The sequence below is a fragment of the Oncorhynchus tshawytscha genome, linkage group LG04, assembly GCF_018296145.1.
Source record: "Oncorhynchus tshawytscha isolate Ot180627B linkage group LG04, Otsh_v2.0, whole genome shotgun sequence".
Classification (NCBI taxonomy): domain Eukaryota; kingdom Metazoa; phylum Chordata; class Actinopteri; order Salmoniformes; family Salmonidae; genus Oncorhynchus; species Oncorhynchus tshawytscha.
This window is the reverse complement of record NC_056432.1, coordinates 51,792,837-51,814,928: the sequence shown is the minus strand read 5'-3', so window position 1 is coordinate 51,814,928 and position 22,092 is coordinate 51,792,837. Positions and strand designations below refer to the sequence as shown.

Below are 22,092 nucleotides of genomic sequence, written 5' to 3'. Positions count from 1 at the left end.
GAGAGATGTGAGCAGGGAGGGAGAGAGCTAACTAATGTGTTTCTGCTTGGGCAAACGCGTTATTTATTTCTCATTGTGTGTGGCCATAGGGCCGTAAATAGACGTATAATTACCCGCATAACCATAAGGTGGGGTTGATGGAGAAAGCATTACCATTAGAGGAACAGGGGAGCGTCTAGAGGAGGGGAGAGAGGGATGGGGGGAGAGGGGGGTCGTTCATAATCAGCCATGGGTGTTTTGAAGAGATTTTCGCTTAATACGGAAATGTCTGCCATCTCTGCCAATTTACTGCTGAGTGAAAGAGAGAAGGAACGAAAGAACGCAGGATAAAAATGAAAGGCGAGGTAGAACGTATGGTGAGGAAATTGCACGGGGCAAGAAAGAATGAACCACAGCGAGGAAGTGAACGAGGTAGAGGGCGAGAATGATAACGAGCGAACCTAATCATCTCCATTAGTCAATAACCAAGAAACGTTTTCTCATCCAGTCCAGAGAGCACGCCACCAGTTCATCAATCAGCGGCCCTGGGGGAGGGTACTAACACGCTTGACCTTACAGGGTTTACTGTGGGGTCCCATGGGACAACGAGGGGTCACTCTGAACTCATACATCATGCATGGGTCATGTTGCGCAAGAGGTTGAAAGGTTAGTCATTAAGCAGATGGTCTTATCCAGAGTGACTTACATGAGCAATTGGGGTTAAGTTCTTTGCTCAAGTGCACATCGGCACATTTTTCACTTAGTTGGCTCAGGGAACCAACAACCTTTCGGTTACTGGCCCACCACTCTTAACCGTTGGGCTACCTACTGCAGAGAGGTACTGATACATGTGAGGGGTGAGACCTTTCTTCTTCCATCTTCCCTCTCCCTTTGTCTTTTTTTTATGGGGTCTATCTATCCACCTTTCCACACACCCCCCTCTCTCGATCTTCCCTCTTTCCAGCCTATCTATCTCCCCCTCTCTCTGTATGATTAATGACCATCTGCCGCTATGGTAACACAGTGTCAAAGAGCACATCTGACCACCACTGGCTGAGCAGCGTGTGTGTGCACGTACTTGCATGTCTGTGCTAATAACACATAATTACACTGAAATTGCATTAAATGAATGTATTTATAGCACAGAGTTTAATCTCTCTACAGAGTTTCAATCTCTGTTCCACGTTCATACGAGAAGAGAAGGATGCCGTTTTAACTCCTCTTAAAAACTGATACTGCTATAAAAAAAAAAAGTAATATCTTGTGGCTAAAGACACTGACACTTTGGTCTTCATGTCTGTAATCGGAATCGCAAACGTGCACGCATGCATACTGTACACACGTCTCAGCTGCTGAGGGCTGGGTCTCTGAGAGGGATGGGCTAAAGAATGCACACAGAGGGACACGGATGCACACACACATCACCAATAGGCCGCAACAGTCAGCACGGGCTGATAAGCTCCTTCATGGTGGCAGCTATGCTACGCATCAGTGGCCCTTGATTGAGCGTCACATTAACATATTGCGTTAGGCCCCGGAGGACATGTGGGAAACGGACTGGGAAAACCCATGGATGTACAGAGTTGCGTAGCTAAAGCAAAAGACTGACGCTGGAATTCAATCAGGGCAGACTGGGAGCAGGGGGATAGAAATGCGTTATGTAGAACAAACACGCCTCTCTTGACATGTAGAATTAGGAATCGTGACAAAATCAGAATCACCGTTATTCAACTTTAAACATACTCAGAATTTGACTTGGTAATATGGTGCTGCTGGTGATAAACAACATTTAGACACATAATACACACAGAGGAGTTTATACAAAGCTGACATATAGATATATATACAAATAGGTAGAGTGAACATAATATACAGTGGATACAGTTCTCTTCATGACATGTCTACCTGCAACGTTCCACAACGTCCGCCTCGTGATCGTGCACCAGGTGTTAACACCATCCATCCAGGACACACATCTAGCTGTTGGGCAAACCAAACACACTTCTGAACTGCAACGATTTGAATTCATGTCTCATTTTGGCACAGGGTTTAGACTACAGCCACTGCCTGCTACAGAGGGAATGGGCATGACCAGCTAAAGCAGTGGTATGGAGTTAGGCTCCTAAGGAGCTCATGCTGAACACACACAGTGGAAACGTGTCAGAAAACGTTTATCAGCCTTACAAGCATCAGCACACACACACACAGAGAGAGTGAGATAAAAAAATATATACTTCAATCAGTTATCGAACCCATTGCCCTCTCTTGTTGTGAGGTATGGGGTCCACTCACCAACCAAGAATTCAAAAAGATGGGAAAAACACCCAACTGAGACTCTGCATGCAGAATTCTGCAAAAATATACATTGTGTACAATGTAAAACACCAAACAATGCATGCAGAGTAGAATTAGGACTATACCCGCTAACTATCAAAATCCCAAAAAAGACCTGTTCAATTCTACAACCACCTAAAAGGAAGCGATGCCCACACATTCCATCACAAAGCCTTCACCTACAGAGAGATGAACCAAGAGAAGAGTCTCCTCAACCAGCTGGTTCTGGGGCTCTGTTCACAAACAGATCCCACAGAGCCCCAGGACAGAAACACATTTAGACCCAACCAAATTATGAGAAAGCAAAAAGATAAATATTTGACACATTGGAAAGAATCAACCCAAAAACTGAGCAAATGTGAGTGCTATCTGGCCCTAAACAGAGAATACACCGTGGCAGAATACCTGATCAACGTGACTGACCCCAAATTAAGAAAATCCTTGACTATGTACAAACTCAGTGAGCATAACCTTGCTATTCAGAGAGGTCACCATAGAGCCAGGTCTGCCCACAAAATGAGGTGGAAACTGAGATATACTTCCTAACCTCCTGCCAAATGTATGACCACATTAGAGACATATATTTCCCACAGATCACACAGACCCACAAAGAATTTGAAACAAATCAAACATTGATAAACTCCCATATCTGTTAGGAGAAATACCACAGGGTGCAACCACGGCAGCAAGATTTGTGGTCCATTGCCATGAGAAAAAGGGTAACCTATGGAGCACAAAAACTGTAAATACAAGTTATATTTATCTGTTTTATAATTTATTTTCCCTTTCATACTTCAACAACAGTGCCTTCAGAAAGTATTCAGGCCCCTCTGCTTTTTCTACCTTTTGTTACAGCGTTATTCCAAAATTGATTAAATTTTTTTTATTTTCTCATCAATCTACACACACTACCCCATAATGACAAAGCAAAAACATGCTTTTAGAATTTTCTGCAAATGTATTACAAATAAAAAACTGAAAAATACATTTACATAAGTATTCATATCCTTTACTGGTACTTTGTTGAAGCAACTTTGGCAGCGATTACAGCGTTGAGTCTTCTTGGGTACGAAGCTACAAGCTTCACGCACCTGTATTTGGGGTGTTTCTGCCATTCTTCTCTGCAGATCCTCTCAAACTCTGTCAAGTTGGATGGGGAGCGTTGCTGCACAGCTATTTTCAGGTCTCTCCAGAGATATTTGACCGGGTTTTCATTTTATGTTTATTTTAATTCACCTTTATTTAACCAGGTAGGCTAGTTGAGAACAAGTTCTCATTTGCAACTGCGACCTGGACAAGATACACAGAGTTACACATGGAGTAAACAATTAACCAGTCAGTAACACAGGAAAAAAAAGAGAGTCTAAAGGCGGCCAAATGAGGTGTTGGCTTTAGGGATGATCAGTGAGATACACCTGCTGGAGCGTGTGCTACGGGTGGGTGTTGCCATCGTGACCAGTGAATTGAGATAAGGTGGAGCTTTACCGAGCATGGACTTGTAGATGACCTGGAGCCAGTGGGTCTGGCGACGAATATGTAGCGAGGGCCAGCCGACTAGAGTATACAGGTCGCAGTGGTGGGTGGTATAAGGTGCTTTAGTAACAAAACGGGTGGCACTGTGATAAACTGCATCCAGTTTGCTGAGTAGAGTATTGGAAGCTATTTTGTAGATGACATCGCCGGGTTCAAGTCTGGGCTCTGGCTGGGCCACTCAAGGACATTCAAATCAAATCAAATTGTATTTGTCACATGCCCCGAATACAACAGGTGCAGTAGACCTTGAAGTGAAATGCTTACTTACAAGCCCTTAACCAACAATACAGTTTTAAGAAAATACTTTGGGGTCGGAGATGTTTAGAAGCCTCTTGCATCCTAGACTTGGCGCTCCGGTACTACAGTAGCAGAGAGAACAGTCTATAACTAAGTTGGCTGGGGCCTTCCTCTGACACCGTCTGGTATAGAAGTCCTGGATGGCAGGAACCTTGACCCCGGTGATGTACTGGGCCGTACGCAATACCGTCTGTAATGCCTTGCAGTCGGGGGGTCAAGCAGTTGTCACACCAGACACATCTCATACCGTAGGGATGGTGCCAGGTTTCATCCAGACATGATGCTTGGCATTCAGGCCAAAGAGTTCAATCTTGATTTCCTCAGACCAGAGAATCTTGTTTCTCATGGTCTGAGAGTCTTCAGCTGCATTTTGGTCCAAGTGGGCTGTCATGTGCCTTTTACTGAGGAGTGGCTTCCATCTGCCCACTCCACCATAAAGGCCTGAATTGTGGAGTGCTGCAGAGATGGTTGTACTTCTGGAAGGTTCTCCCATCTCCACAGAGGAACTCTGGATCTATGTCAGAGTGACTATTGGGTTCTTGCCCTTTCCTCAGATCTTTGCCTCTCTCTCTGTCTCTCTCTCTCTTTCTCTGTCTCTCTCATCTGTATCCAGAGAGAGAGAGAGAGAGAGACAGAGAAAGAGAGACACAGAGAGAGAGAGAGAGAGAGAGAGAGAGAGAGACAGAGAGAGGGACAGAGAGAGAGAGAGAGAGAGACAGAGAGAGGGACAGAGAGCAAGAGAGAGAGAGAGAGAGAGAGGACAGAGAGAGAGAGAGAGAGAGAGAGAGAGAGAGACAGAGAGAGAGAGAGAGAGAGAGAGAGAGAGGCAGAGAGAGAGAGTGAGAGAGAGACAGAGAGAGACAGAGAGAGAGAGAGAAAGAGAAGGTAAAGGACCCAGGGATAGAAGTAATATAGCATTCCTCCAGCGGATACAAGGTCTAAGGCATATAACGTCTCCTGACTCACACACGCACACACACACACACACACACACACAAACTGGTTACTGTTTTACAGGAGCTCGTTGCAGAGGTAGCCAATAGAGTGGTTGATGGTATATGGCAGCAGGGGAGATGAGGAATGAAAGAAGGGAGGAGAGGAGCAAGGGAGAGAAGACGTGGAGGAGGAGAATAGCGAGGGAGGGAAGAAAGGAAGGGTAGAGGAGAAGTGGAGGGAGGGAGGAAAGAGGAGCAAGATGGCAGAAAAGCAGCCAAGTGTTTAATTTGTTAAAAATAATAATTATACATAAATAATATATATATATATATATATATGTTTTTATTATAATTATAATTATTATATTATTATTATTATCCACCCCCCCTCCTCTTCGGAGGACACACATCTTTTTGTTTTTTTATACAGCTTTTCTGCTACGTATACATACATTTTATATATACATTTTTACATACATGGTACTTTTACATAAAGCAATCACATAACAGTAATACAATAACAATAACCCATAAACTCTTTAATCCCACCCCTCAGCCACTCTCAGCCCATCCCACCTATCAGCATCGACCTCAGCTCTTTAATCCCACCCCTCAGCCTCTCTCAGCCCATCCCACCTCACCATCAGCCCATCCCACCTATCACCATCCCACCTATCACCATCGACCTCAGCTCTTTACTCCCACCCCTCAGCCTCTCTCAGCCCATCCCACCTATCACCATCGACCTCAGCTCTTTACTCCCACCCCTCAGCCTCTCTCAGCCCATCCCACCTATCACCATCGACCTCAGCTCTTTAATCCCACCCCTCAGCCTCCCACCTCTCATCGACCTCAGCTCTTTAATCCCACCCCTCAGCCTCAGCCCATCCCACCTATCAGCATAGACCTCAGCTCTTTTAATCCTACCCCTCAGCCTCTCTCAGCCCATCACACCTATCAACATCGACCTCAGCTCTTTACTCCCACCCCTCAGCCTCTCTCAGCCCATCCCACCTATCACCATCGACCTCAGCTCTTTACTCCCACCCCTCAGCCTCTCTCAGCCCATCCCACCTATCACCATCGACCTCAGCTCTTTACTCCCACCCCTCAGCCACTCTCAGCCCATCCCACCTATCACCATCAGCCACTCCCACCCCTCAGCCCATCCCACCTATCACCATCGACCTCAGCTCTTTAATCCCACCCCTCAGCCTCTCTCAGCCCATCCCACCTATCACCATCGACCTCAGCTCTTTACACCCCTCAGCCTCTCTCAGCCCATCCCACCTATCACCATCAACCTCAGCTCTTTAATCCCACCCCTCAGCCTCTCTCAGCCCATCCCACCTATCAGCATAGACCTCAGCTCTTTAATCCCACCCCTCAGCCACTCTCAGCCCATCCCACCTATCAGCATAGACCACCCTTTCAGCCCATCCCACCTATCAGCATAGACCACCCTCGTTTGGTTTCCATGTGCCATATATTTTTCTATTGTGCTGTGATGTTTTACATACATGTTGAACCTGTCTAATCATATAGTCTCCACAGATTGTGAGCTAAAGATGAAAACCTTTCCTACCAGTATTATTATATTATTTATGGACTGACTATTGCTTTCCAAATCACCCAACACTGCTATTTGTAAGGTTCATTTGAAGTGAATGTTGTGATTTTTTGTAACAATTCCTGAACCTGTGACCAGCGGAGTGTTTAAAGTGTAAAGGAAGTAACAGCTGTTGGAGAGAGACCCCAGGGGTAGAAAGCGATTTTGTGTGTGTGTGTGTGTGTGTGTGTGTGTGTGTGTGTGTAGAGGAGGATGGGGAAGGAAGCAATAAAGGTTGTGTGTGTGGAGGGGGTTTACAGGAGCGTGATGGGGGTGTGGGAATGGGGCCTTAATGGGGGGTGATGCAAGCAGGGGGCCTGAGGGGAGGGTGCGGATGTGATAGCTAGGTGAGGGGGACGGGTACAGACTGGGGTAGAGTAAGGGGATGTCTCCATATTCTGTGGCTCAGCAGAGAAGAATGTGGTTAATTTATCTCTAACCTTTCCTTGGCTATAGCCCACAGACCAGTCACATGGACCTGACTACACACACACACACACACACACACACACACACACACACACACAAACTATCAAAAAGCACACTGACCTACACAAACACAAACGCACCAAAACATGGAATCTGCCCACAAACCACACAGACAAACATCCAAGCAGAAAATACTAGTCAACATATTCAGTTCAGTTTAGGGTTTACTGCAGAAAGATGCACACAAGCTCTGCTCCCTCCGAACAGGACAGTGTATGCAACTCGCCATGGATTCCCCAACACACGGTACTAACAGATTTGCAAGCTGACACACGTAAGCACCCACCTCAGTCCATGTGGATAACCAGTGAAAGCTGTGGTACGTCTCTCTCACCTGCTCAGTGAAGTTGTAATGTGTAGTCCTCTCTGTATCCACAATTCAGAGAAGGCTAAACCTTTATACACATATCCCAAATCCTTGGGAATAGTAGGTGCGTGTTTCCGTTAGAGCCGAAGGGTGTATGAGAGACTCGAGTGTGGCTCGCAGAGCGAAAGGGCGAACAACACACTCACGAACGAAACGCCCTCCACCGTACCAGCTTGTACCAGAGTGCATACAGACTGCCTAATCCTGCCGAGTAAAACACACTCTCGCACTCTCCAAATAAAGAAAGTCAGCCAGTCGGTGGAGAGCAAACACAGAAGGTGAGAGAGGGAGCTCCAGAGTTCCCAAAGGAGGGAGGCTGAGCCGATCTAGTGTTACACCATCAGCAAGCACCCTGCCGGGGTAGAGAGAGACAGAGGAGTCCTGGGTGTCTGGAGGAGACAAATACACCAGAATAGAACCGCTCTCTCTTTCTATCGTCTGTTCTCTCTCTTTTGTGTGTGCACTCACACACTCCGCTCTTGACTGAGCACCCTGCAAGAGAAAGATTGAACTCACGGCCCCTCCCCACAAGCACTGGCCCAGCCCCGAAACACACCCCCTCGGGTATCAGCCAATAGGAGAGAGATGTATGTCCCTCTCTGACCAGCCACACACACTGAATTACACACAGTCCCAGCCCCTCCCTCTCCCTCAGACAGTGTGGCGACAGAGACATTGGCACAGGTTAACACTTAGGAGTAATCACACTAAACACTCACTTACTCAAACAGACGCACACGCATGCTTCAACACTCACACTTGCACATGCACGCGCACACAGACGCGCACACACACAGACCAGCTGGCAGGTGTCTTCATTGACATTCTCTCCTTGTCCCAGTCTGTAATCCTCACGTTTCCAGGTAACTACCATTTTTTTCCTGTTTCCAAAAACTCTAAGGCAACCAGACACAATGACTACTGCCCTGTAAGCACTCACATCTGTAATAATGAAGTGCTTTGAAAGGCGGGTTATGGCTCACATCAACTCCATCATCCCAGATACCCTGGACCCACTCCAATTTGCATATACCTCCACAACAGATCCACAGACGACACAATGTCAATTGCACTCCACACTGCCCTCCTCCACCTGAAAAGGGGAATACCCATATGAGGATGCTGTTCATCGTCTACAACTCAGCGTTCAACACCATAGTGCCCTTCAAGCCCGTCACCAAGCTCGAGACCCGAGGATGTGGGCCCTTTAGCCCCTTCCTGCACTCCCTGTTCACCCACTCAGGCACACACACACACCACTCACTCACTACCTCACATGTGCAAACACATTCTCACATACACACACACACCCTCACTCAGTCATTGCCGACGCCACACACTAGCAGACCCCCCCCCCCCCCCACACACACACACACCTAAGCTGCTGTTAAAATATTATTGATTAGATGTATTACTGCCACTATGCTGCTGTTTATTGATTGTCATTAACATTATTATCAATCTATTCATCCTGCTACTGATCACTATCACTCCTGTTTACAGGTATATTTTACCAATAGTATATTACCATAAGTATTTATATGTTCCTGATACCAGTCACTTTTCAGACCTGTTTAAATGTACTGTATAGTCGCCTATAACACCTACACTGACACTCTTGCGCACGGACACACACACACACACACACACACACACACACACACACACACACACACACACACACACACACACACACACACACACACCCCTGCTGCCATACTATTAATAATAATAATAACCAGTCACTTTCTCCTAATACATGTACAAATATACTGCAAATACTCCAGTATCTTTGCACATTGCATATTTGGTACGGGTACTGACAGCTTACATTCTTCTACATCTTCCTTGTGTTTAAAACAAAAAAGTTTTTAGTTATACTATTATTATATTAAATACTGCACTGTTGGGTAGGGCTTGCAGGTTAAGCATTTCACTACACTTGGGCATGTGACAAATACTTCAAACTTGAAACATTGATATAACTTACTAATGCTTCATGACAGAAAACCACATTAAAAAGTAGCAGACAACAGTTCTCTCTCTCCCTCTGTGTTTGTGTCGTGCATCTGCATGTGTGTCTGCATCCGAGTATGTCTCAGACAAACACTGCAACAACAGAACGCAGACAGAATGTGACGTAACAAGTCTTTCCGTATATAAAAAACACTGCTCAGCCTTTTGGCTGCATTTGTAGAGAAAAAACAGTCACACGATCACAAATAATTCAGAGAGAAGAGGTCCACTCAAGAACAGCACAGATATAAAGACACTTTGTGCTCTGACACTTAAACTTCTGCTCCTCTAAACTCCAAAATCTGTCCCCTCACCTTTTCAGAAACACACGTATACACACACACACACACACACACACTAAAACACACGCATGGACGTGCAAACACACTCGCGGGGAGGCGGAATAAGAATATATAAGTGCAAATGCTAATAGACCATATGGCACTGTCATGGCTGTACAGTCACTCTGGACAGCAGGGCAGGTGTGTGTGTGTGCGTGTGTGTGTGCGTGTGCGTGTGCGTGTGCGTGCGTGTGTGTGTGTGTGTGTGTATGTGCATTTTGTGTGCATTTTGCGTGTGTGTGTGCGTGTGTGTCACAGGAGGTTGGTGGCACCTTATTTGTGGAGGACGGGCACGTGGTAATGGCTGGAGCAGAATAAGTGGAAAGGTATCAACAACGTTAAACACATCGTTTCCATGTGTTTGATGCCATTCTATTCGCGCCGTTGCAGACATTATCATGAGCCGTCCTCCCCTCAGCAGCCTCCACTGCTGTGTGTGTGTATGTGTGTACAGCAGGCATCTGTGTGCGTGCATACATTTGACGTGTGTGTGTGTATGCGTGTACAGTAGGCATCTGTGTGCGTGCATACATTTGACGTGTGTGTGTGTATACGTGTACAGTAGGCATCTGTGTGCGTGCATACATTTTACGTGTGTGTGTGTATGCGTGTACAGTAGGCATCTGTGTGCGTGCATACATTTTACGTGTGTGTGTGTATGCGTGTACAGTAGGCATCTGTGTGCATGCATACATTTTACGTGTGTGTGTGTATGCGTGTACAGTAGGCATCTGTGTGCGTGCATACATTTTACGTGTGTGTGTGTATACGTGTACAGCAGGCATCTGTGTGCATGCATACATTTTACGTGTGTGTGTGTATCTGTGTGCGTGTACAGCAGGCATCTGTGTGCGTGCATACATTTGATGCGTGTGTGTCTGTGTGCAGTATTTTACGTGTACAGTAGGCATCTGTGTGCATGCATACATTTTACGTGTGTGTGTGCATACATCTGTGTGCATGCAGTAGGCATCTGTGTGCGTGCATACATTTTACGTGTGTGTGTGTATGCGTGTACAGTAGGCATCTGTGTGCATGCATACATTTTACGTGTGTGTGAGTATACGTGTACAGTAGGCATCTGTGTGCGTGCATACATTTTACGTGTGTGTGAGTATACGTGTACAGTAGGCATCTGTGTGCGTGCATACATTTTACGTGTGTGTGAGTATAGTAAAGTACAGCGGGGAGTACGTTGATTCAGTCTCGAACACGGGTTCCCAAAATGAAGGCAGTTATGTACAACTAACAACATGACATTACACAACAGATTTCATAACAAATTACGTGTGAGCCCTCAGGCCACTACACTACCGCCACATACCTACAACACAAAATCTGTGTGTACGTGTGTGTATACTGCGTGTGTTATCATGTGCGTGTGTATGCGTGTGTCTGTAGAGTCCATGCCCCGGAAATTGAGGCTGTTCTGAGGGCCAAAAGGGGGAAAGGAGGGGGGTGCAACTTAATATTAGGAAGGTGCTCCTAATGTTAGGTATACTCCGTGTATATATTCCATGACCAAATAAACAAAATTAGGGTTTGTTTTGTTTATCTATCCTATTCCTTACTATAAACATGGTAAGAGATATGATTATGCTGTGAGTCTGTTCCAGAGGGCTACTGATCGCCCACACGGGTCAAGAGGGAGGCACCGGAGAGTGATGGGATGCCTCCGGGACAGCTGGAGGACTGGACAAATGCCAATCCCTGTATCACTTTCTCTTTCCCTCTCTCTTTCTACCTCTCTCTATTACTCTTTTTCTTTCTCTGTCTTCCTCTCTCTGAGACAAAGTTCCCAGAAGCCCATGAGCAGTGTTCCATGGTCGGACTCCCTGCTGCTCTGCTGCCCTTATCATGGTGCCCTCCGCTACACTCGACTGGTGTGTGTGTTTGCGTGTGTGTGTATATGTTTGTGTGTGTGTGTGTGTGTATGAGTGAGAAGTGTGTGTTCCGTTCGAGCCGCAGTTCCAGACAGATGGTCAATACTTGATGAGTCTCCAGGTGGCAGAGTGGCTCTTCTAATGGCCATCTTTAACACTGGTGTGTGTGTGTGTGTGTGTGTGTGTGTGTGTTCTCACACTTCAAGACAAGCTCTCCAGATCAAAGAGCTCTTTCTCACACATACCAGACACAAACGTCACACGCCAGACACACACATCTATAATGTATCACATACTGGCACCCAGGAGTGTGAAGGAAACGCGATGCTGTTAATAGAGAGAAAAATGAGACAAAGGGAAGTGGAGGAGGAGAGCAGTCCGAGGCAGTACGTGTCAACTAAGCCAACCCCACCATGACATGGGGGGGGACTAATCATCCCATCGCAACACAATCAGCAAAAGTGGCACTGGGTGAAGTGGAGGGAATGGAATGGAAAAGTGTGTGGGGGGGGTTGGGGTCACCTGACTTTGGGGTAAAAATCTAGTACTGTAGATATTATGCGACATTTCGAAAGTCTAGTATTATTTTACATGCCCGGATGTCGTACTCATTTTGGCTATGACAACAGCTGATCAATTAGATATGGGGATAACCGAGATAAACGAATAACGGAAAACAACTCAACTGCACATGAAGCATTCTCAGCATGCGAAAATAGAAGGTTTTAAAGTACGTGGGATTAAATGCCAGGATGTTATGCTCATATCGGCTCTTCGTGTAGTAGAATTCGATGCACACTTTCCCACAATGCATTGGAAGATGTGGGCTGCGAGTGATGGACCCTAGTTCTCTTCAAGTAGCCAAACAACAAAACTAAGTGACTTAATTGTAAAGTTGCTGAATAGCGAAGGTTATGTGGTGGTGTTCAAATATAGGCTACGTAGTTTTTCTTTTCCTAAAAACAGAAGTCTTTCAAATTTTTTTTTTTTTTTTAACCTAAAGTGGATTTCAGTTTTTTGTTACCTTGGCCTTCATCAGACCCTTTCAACTAAATACTAAACCATCATTTGATTTCTGAATGTGTCGGGCACCGGGGACTCGGGATGTGGCTGCGTTATTGACGTCATGTTAATATTGACGTCATGTGCTCGTCATGACGTCATGTGTTCAAATCAGTTTGATTTGAACACAGGGATTGTTTTAGTTTTGTACGCTAGGCTACCTATTTAATTAATGGATCAAGTCTTAACAGTCATTCTGATCTCATTCCCAATGATCAGTGCTTTAGTTAATTATGTTGCTGTCCAGCGGTTCGGTATTTGCTGATGCGCCTGACTGTCCACGTTTTTCTGTGCAATAGCCTTTTGATTTGAAAAATGGAAATGTTTTGGTGATATTCATTGATATATGTTACGGCACTTGGGTTTCACTAATAAATATGTTGAAATGGAACCAAATGATCTGTTTCTGTCTTCAGTCCCTTTTTGAAAGGATATATGGGCTTTGTGGGTTACGGTGTAGGTCAAATGTAATAGTCTGCCTCCAACCAGCCTAAGTAGGCTTATACATCCATTCCTATACAATTCAGAGTTTAGAAAAATGATTGAAATTGGAAATGAGCTATCATCAGACTAGTTAAATGAAATGCATGTCTGTTTAATTTGGAAAAACACACACACACACACACACACACACACGGCCCCGCCCCACCTACTCAGCCAGTCAGGAACCGTTACTGCGTTGCGGCCGTAGCATACTGCATACTGCATACTGAACAGTACATGCTAAATAGTATGTAACGATGAGTGCATACAGTATATGCAGTTTAAGCACAGTTGAAGTCGGAAGTTTACATACTCTTAGGTTGGAGTCACAACTCCACAAATGACTTGTTCACAAACTATAGTTTGGCAAGTCGGTTAGGACATCTACTTTGTGCATGACACAAGTGATTTTTCCAGCAATTGTTTACAGGCAGATTATTTCACTTATAATTCACTGTATCACAATTCCAGTGGGTCAGAAGTTTACATGCACTAAATTGACTGTGCCTTCAAACAGATTGGAAAATTCCAGAAAATGATGTCATGGCTTTAGAAACTTCTGATAGGCTAATTGACATAATTTGAGTCAATTGGAGGTGTACCTGTGGATGTATTTCAAGGCTTACCTTCAAACTCAGTGCCTCTTTGCTTGACATCATGGGAAAATCAAACGAAATCAGCCAAGGTTCATCCTTGGGAGCAATTTCCAAATGCCTGAAGGTACCACGTTCATCTGTACAAACAATAGTATGCAAGTATAAACACCATGGAACCACGCAGCCATCATACCGCTCAGGAAGGATATGCGTTCTGTCTCCTACAGATGAACGTACTTTGGTGTGAAAAGCGCAAATCAATCACAGAACAACAGCAAAGGACCTTGTGAAGATGCTGGAGGAAACAGGTACAAAAGTATCTATATCCACAGTCCTATATCGACATAACCCGAAAGGCCGCGCAACAAGAAAGAAGCCACTGCTCCAAAACTGCCATAAAAAAAGCCAGACTACGGTTTGCAACTGCACATGGGGACAAAGATTGTACTTTTTGGAGAAATGTCCTCTGGTCTGATGAAACAAAAATAGAACTGTTTGGCCATTATGACCATCGTTATGTTTGGAGGAAAAAGGGGGAGGCTTGCAAGCCGAAGAACACCATCCCACCGTGAAGCACGGGGGTGGCAGCATTATGTTGTGGAGGTGCTTTACTGCAGGAGGGACTGGTGCACTTCACAAAATAGATGGCATCATGAGGATGGAAAATTACGTGGATATATAGAAACAACATCTCAAGACACCAGTCAGGATGTTAAATGGGTTTTCCAAATGGACAACGACCCCAAGCATACTTCCAAAGTTGCTGCAAAACAATATAAAGGCAATGCTACTAAATACTAACTGAGTGTATGTAAACTTCTGACCCACTGGGAATGTAATGAAAGAAATAAAAGCTGGAATAAATCATTCTCTCTACTATTATTCTGACATTTCACTTTCTTAAAATAAAGTGGTGATCCTAACTAACCTTAGACAGGGAATGGTTACTTGGATTAAATGTCAGGATTTGTGGAAAAACTAGTTTAAATGTATTTGGCTAAGGTGCATGTGAACTTCTGACTTCAACTGTATGTAGTACGCTTGAATGGGTATTCGGACACTATCTGTTTGACATTAATAACTTTCTTCTCACTTTTATCCCACTCTCATTCTCTCTCTCCTCTCTCTCGCACTCCCTCTATTCTACCTCTCCAGTTCCTCTCTCACTCCATGTGTAGACAAAGAGATATAGGCAGCTGACTCGATTAGAATGACTCCACAAGGAGCCCCCTATGCACACCTGCTCCGTGAGTGTTTGTGTGTGCGCGAGTGCATGTGCATGTGTGCGTTGGTCCTCAGAAAAGCATGGGCAGATGGAGATTCATACTCATGCAGTAAATGAGGCATCTCATTACAGCTCCATCCGTTTAATCCACCTCCAATAAAACTCCACACAGACGCTAGAAGGCCACACTGGACATACAGGGGCAAACAGTAGGGAGAGAGGGACAGAGATGGGGAAGGAACTGAGGAGAGAGAGGGAGAGGGAGAGGGAGAGGGAAGGAGACCGATGAAGAAGGAGTGGGTAGAGGGGAGGAGGGGGCAGAAAGGGAAAGTGACAGGGGATAGAAAGGGCAGAGGGACTGAGAGGGGAAGTGGGATGCATCTTTATACCCCAAGTAAGTCCCATCTCACGCACAGGATAAATTGGATAATGGTAGTGGGAAATGGAGAAAGGATGTGGAGGTAATCGATTGGAGATAGGGAGCGGAGTTTAAAGGGGGATGTCGAGTGTAGAGGAACGGGTGGGAGCAGATAAGAATACTGATAGAGAGAGATAGAGAGAGATAGAGAGAGAGAGATAGAGAGAGTGAGAGCTGCTCCCCAACTCAAGGATGGGAATTGCTATTGGAGTTGTAGCAGGTCCATCCTCTGTTATTGTTGCAGACTTTTTATTACAGAACAAGAGAATGCCACTCACACTCTAATAACGGTTCACCTTAGCGGCCCTGTCATCCCAGTAAATGCCACAATAAAGCAATCCACCAGCTACTCTATACAGACATGTGTAGACATGTAAACACACACGCAGGGAACGTACACACACACACACACACACACACACACAAAACAATGCAGAGTTTGTGAAAAGATTGGAGCAGAGCAATGATCAAGAGACAGCTAGCCAATACATGAGCAGGGGTAAAAATGCTTCCACAGATTCAATAAAAATGACATATTGGCTAACTGTCATCATTGGGTGGAGAAATGTTCTTGACAAAACTCTCTCCTTTGTACTATTACCCTTCAAACAAAACTGCAGAGCAAGTTGATTACAACGCACTGACTTCACACACACAGATTTTTTAACACTTTAGACATTTAGCAGATGCTCTTATCCAGAGTGACTTACAATTAGTGCGTTCATCCACTTCGCCTAACATACTACGAAGTCGCTTCTGCTCGGTAAAACCGCCAGATATGCCCTGAGAAAGATCTCCATTTCCACGAATGTGATACAACAAAGATGCAGCTCCAGCAGCCTTTGTGCACTTTCCAAAGAGCCTACATTTTGTATTGAATTACTTGTAAATGTAATACTTTGTATTAGTTACAATAGGCATCCAGTGCTGTTGGATGGTTGAATGGACAGTCGCTGAGGCTGTATTTGTCTTTATTTCCGATGCAGCAGGTTTAGCTACAGTACTTCGCTAGCTAGCTTTGCTAACGTTAGCCACAAAGATATAGGCTGAGAGACTAGGATTCCGCAATAATTTGCCTGTAAATGTCATAATAAATGTTGTGTTCTTCTAACAGGCCTACATTTTGTTTGGACTGTTGTGAAATGCACTCAAAATGTATGACATAATAAGCACTATATTTAAACTAAGCTTAGTCTGGGCTTGATAGCCAGCTAAGTAAGCTAACTGCAGGCTAACTATGCGGGGCATTGCATCATGGGAGATGAAATGCACCCTTGAAATCATAGTATGCAATAGAAGAAGGCAATACAGAAGCTTCAAAATGACAAAAACGAAAAACTGTGCAGTATGACTAATAAAAATGATAAAATATCAAATCTTACAGTAGTGCATATTTTCTAGCAGCATAATAACTGGCTATAAAGTAACCAAACTGTCCTTTAAGATGCACTACATGATCAAAAGTATGTGGACACTGCTCATCGAACATCTCATTCCAAAATCATGGGCATTAATATGGAGTTGGTCCCCCCTTTTGCTGATATAGCAGCCTATACTCTTCTGGGAATTGTTTTGACTAGATGTTGGAACATTGCTGGGGAACTTGCTTCCGTTCAGCAACAACAGCATTAGTGAGGTCGGCAATGATGTTGGGCGATTAGGCTTGGCTCTCAGTTGGTGTTCCAATTCATCCCAAAGGAGTTCGATGGGGTTGAGGCCAGGTCTTTGTGCAGGCCGGTCAAGTTCTTCCACACCGATCGTGACAAACCATTTCTGTATGGACCTCGCTTTTTGCACGGAGGAATTGTCATGTTGAAACAGGAAAGAGCCTTCCCCAAACTGTTGCCACAAAGTTCGAAGCACAGTATCGTCTAGAATGACATTGTATGCCCTAGCGTGAAAATTTCCCTTCACTGGAACTAAGAGGCCTAGCCCAAACCATGAAAAACAGCCCCAGACCATTATTCCTCCTGCACCAACATGTGCAGTTGTCACTATTCATTGGGGCAGGGTAGCAATGTCCTGGCATCCACCAAACCCAGATTTGTCCGTTGGACTGCCATATGAAGCATGATTCATCACTCCAGAGAATGTGTTTCCACTACTCCAGAGTCCGAAGGCGACGAGCTTTACACCACTCCAGCCAATGCTTGGCATTGCGCATGATGATCTTAGGCTTGTGTGCAGCTGCTCGGCCATGAAAACCCATTTCATGAAGCTCCCGACGAACAGTTATTATGCGGACAGAGGCAGTTTGGAACTCGGTAGTGAGTGTTGCAACCGAGGACAGACAATTTCTACGGGCTATGTGCTTCAGCACTCGGTGGTCCCGTTCTGTAAGCTTGTGTGGCCAACCACTTTGAGGCTGAGATGATGCTCCTAGACATTTCCACTTTCCAATAACAGCACTTACAGTTGACCGGGTCAGCTCTAGTTGACCGGTGTCCACATACTTTTGTATATATAGTAAAGCTAGGTCAGATGAGAGCCCAATAGAGAATGAAACATCCTCATAAAAAGCATCTGTTGTCTTGCCTCCACAGTGTCTGCTGAACTCCTCAACACTCTCCCATCACACACACACACGCTCTCTCTCTATGTGTACCTTCCTTTATAGTCAGCCAGCAGTACTGCCACTCACTGGCTATGAGATTTGTTTATAGGCATTCATAGAGTCTTTAGTGGGTGTTGTTTTTGATGGCAGTGTCTATTAAGGGAGCGGTATGTGTGTGTGTGAGGTTTACAGCTTATCACAGAGAGAATTACAGAATAAACAGCATAGGACAAATTACCATCAGTTCAATCACACACACACGCACGCACGCACGCACGCACGCACACGCACACACACACACACACACACACACACACACACACACACACACACACACACACACACACACACACACACACACACACACACACACACATACACACACACACACACCCCCCAAGGGTGATACATGACAAACGTAATGTGTTACATGGTGGGTATCAGAGAGGAAGGATCTCCTAAGAGGCCTGAAAGGCAATCTGACATGCTGACATGTATTTTCACCAACATCACACATGGATAAACATTATCTTGTAAGGGAAAGCTGGTTTGATGTTGATTATATGTTTTTCTGTGTGCCAAATACGATATTGTTGTTGTGGGGGGAGGCCAGGGGGAGGTGCTCATTTTGGAAGGGGGCTGCTCATTTGACGGCAACATGGAACAGGCCTTTGTCGAGAAGCTGCTTAAATACCAGCCCCTCGTGGTATCCTTGGACTGCCTCGGGTGTAGGTCCAAGCTGGTGGCGCTGATATTTGGCAGTCTCGGCCACGTACACAGGCTTGCATTGCGTGGCCTCCAGATTGCGGGCCTGATAAAACTAGGGCAAAGCAATTGGCTAGGTACTATTCTGTTTCAGCTGTTGTGGGCAGCCTAGCTGTTTGGACAAGGAGGTGCATTCTCGATGCTCGATCTCCCTCTTCAATACACACCAGGGGTGAAACATGGCTAATATAATGTGTTCCGTGATGGGTATCAGAGAAGAAGGATCTCCCAAGAGGGCTCAAAGACAAGATTTATTGACCTTTCTTTCACTCTCTCTGCTTCTGTTCTGTTTCCTCCTCAATCTCATCTGTCTTTCCTCATCCCTTCTGTAAAATATCATTCATTCATTCATTCATTCATTCATTCATTCATTCTCTGTCTCTGTGTCTTTCTCTCTCTCTCCATCCCCTCTCTAATCCCTCTGGAGGGGGTTCTGGTTACCTTCCCTTTCCGTTTCCACGGTAACTCCCCGACCAGAAAACTTCCTCTCAGGTTAGAGAGAGCTGCACGGCTTTCGATTTTTCTTTCTTTCCTTTATTTTTCCGGGGAATTGGAGAGAGGGATTAGTTTCTATATAGCCTAATCGTCCCGAGAGAGACAGAGAGGCTAAACTAACTCGGCACAGCTATTGCTGTATCATACTACTGTTGTGTTTCTCCTGCTCTGTCTCATCCCGGGGGAAGTGTTACCCCTACAAATATTTTTTGTGAGGCAGACCACATTGTCAATGGCTTCAGTTGGTTTTCTATACAGACTGTTGATGTTTGAGCTTCCTAATGAAAAGACAACTTGCAAATTCTTAAACGCTCAACTGATCCTATCAGAAAGCCACTGAGAGCCACTGACATCAGGCAGGTAAAATGCCTCATTAGCCCCTCGCAAGAGGAATAAGGAGAAAAAGCTAACAGTCAATATTTCTACACAGCAAAGCAGGGTGAAATGATGTGGACACAAAGCTTACTGTGGCCTAGACTGTGAGATGGAGAGAGTCTACTGTAGCAGAAGTGACTAAAGATGGCAGGGCTATCTGTCATATGGGTCATAGGGAATCCTTTTTTCCCCCCAAGTACCACTGGTACACAGTCCACTGACACAGTCTTAATAGGACAGTTCTAGTGCCTATTACTCAACGTAGTTGTGTGACGTGGTGAGGTGCGACCCAGGTGCAGAGAAGAGACCCAGACAAGGAATCAGTGGTTAAGGACAAACGAAAACAGTAGCCGCAGGATCACAGTACAATTAAAAAAAAAAAAAAACAGAACAATATGTCTCGAAAACTCACTCAGGAAACGGTAAACAATTCAAGCTTCTGCAAAGAGATACAAAAAACACACCTCTTTTAAAGGGGAAATCACAATGAGTAATAGAACACACTTGAGTGTCATAATTGTCTCTAGGATGATTCCCCCCGTCTGGTGACAGGTGGAACCATGACAAGTTGATGTTAATGTGTTTATTTGCCTGTCTGATGTTTGCTTGTGTAATTAATGGGTTGCTGAGTTTCTGCAATTCCTCCTTCAGAATTCCTCCTTACGCAGCTCTAATGGGGCAGTCCCATTAGTTCCCTTATATAGTGGTTACAGACACGTCACATAGGCATAGCTCAAAGGGTTGGTTCCGGCATGTGTCTGGCACCGTCTCCTATCTTAACTTAAAGAACATTATTCTGGTCGTTCTGACAGATGGTCCTAACGATGAGGTCATGACGGTCCCCTCTTATATCTTTACGAGGCACAGGCAGGAACCAAGGATTGTTTATGACACTAAAGACAAGATGAATATTTTCAAGACTGTTTCTTGATAAAAAAAAGACATTTCCTTCACAACACACAAAAGTACACACATTCATGCTCGCACACACGCACGCACGCACGCACACACACACACACACACACAATCACACACAATCAGACACACACACTCCAAACCCACGTCACATGAATAGCAAGATACCACAGCTGAATAGCGCTTCATCTGGTTTAAATAATCTCTGCTGTGATGATACTCAAGCCCAGAGAATGCAAATGATGACCTTCTGTTGTCCCTTTTACCGTATACGATTAGTATGTGTGAATGAAATGAGCTAACGAACCACACCATCACCAATGCTACACATGTAGGATCTTCATTTGACCACCCTGTTGCAGGAGAACATTCCTTTAAAACGTGCTGTTTAAAAAGGCTTCTGAAGTTTGAATTTTCCACTGAAAAACTCCCTCACAAAAAAATGTATCAACCCCTACAAAAATGTCCATTAATTACAAACCTATATAATAATTCACATTCCCTGTTGCTGCAGGATTATATTCATGACGTAGCAAACAGGCTCAAATGAAGATCCTACATCTGTACGGTATGTAGATGTAAAACTGATAACGGGCACACTAGAGGATAGACACCAGACGGCATGTTCACACACACACACACACACACACACACACACACACACACACACACACACACACACACACACACACACACACACACACACACACACACACACACACACACACACACACACGGGCTCACTCACACATGCATGTACACATACTGTATACAAATACACACCTATAGGCATAATAATATGTACACAGCCACGCACGCACAAACACTAACATGGACACAATTACCATCAAATGCTAGGAAAAGCTTTGACAGGTGGGTCATTAAATCTATTGCTTCGTATATTACAAACATACAGTATAGCTAATCAGAATGTGAATAAAGTGTTGGTGCACTTATTATAAGCGTAGCGGTAACAAGGATGTGAATATCTAGCTGAGTGAAAGAGACTCTAAAAGGTGTCAAGGCCTCAGAGGAAAAAAAATACATTTGTCAAACCTTCCTTCAACTCTTACCACCAACATTGGGAGCACTAACCTAATGTTCTAATAGTGAAATGCACCTTATTTAGATCACAACAGAAAGGTACAGTAGCTTCAACTCACATCTGATGAAATGGCTGAATTAGGGATGAGCCAAACAAGGTGGATGCCTCCTAGCATCTGAACTGCACTCGTAATAGTTTGAATTGAATGTAGCCAGTGTGCTCGTCCAAGCATGGAGCTAGATGCATCATAGCAACAGACTGAGCTTCTGTTTGTATGATAACAGAGAGGTACTGTAGCATTAACCTCGTTTCCAGGTTATTGCGCACAGCACATATAAGCCTGAGACATCAACCATTCTAAATTGGCCTTAGTGGG

The 22,092-nt window shown here is 44.8% G+C and overlaps 1 protein-coding gene across 5 annotated transcripts in view; it reads right to left on the bottom strand.

Moving 5' to 3' along the window:
- Window positions 1–22,092, bottom strand: part of LOC112248969 (LARGE xylosyl- and glucuronyltransferase 2-like) — a 188,344-nt gene that overhangs the window by 54,663 nt on the left and 111,589 nt on the right. For 2 of the 5 annotated variants that reach the window (XM_042320853.1, XM_042320857.1), the window contains exon 1: window positions 7,511–8,033. The exons of the other annotated variants lie outside the window; for them this stretch is intronic. The gene's annotated coding sequence lies outside the window, so the exon portion shown is untranslated. Of the gene's footprint in view, window positions 1–7,510; window positions 8,034–22,092 lie in introns of those variants that run through there. 5 annotated transcript variants of the gene reach the window in all.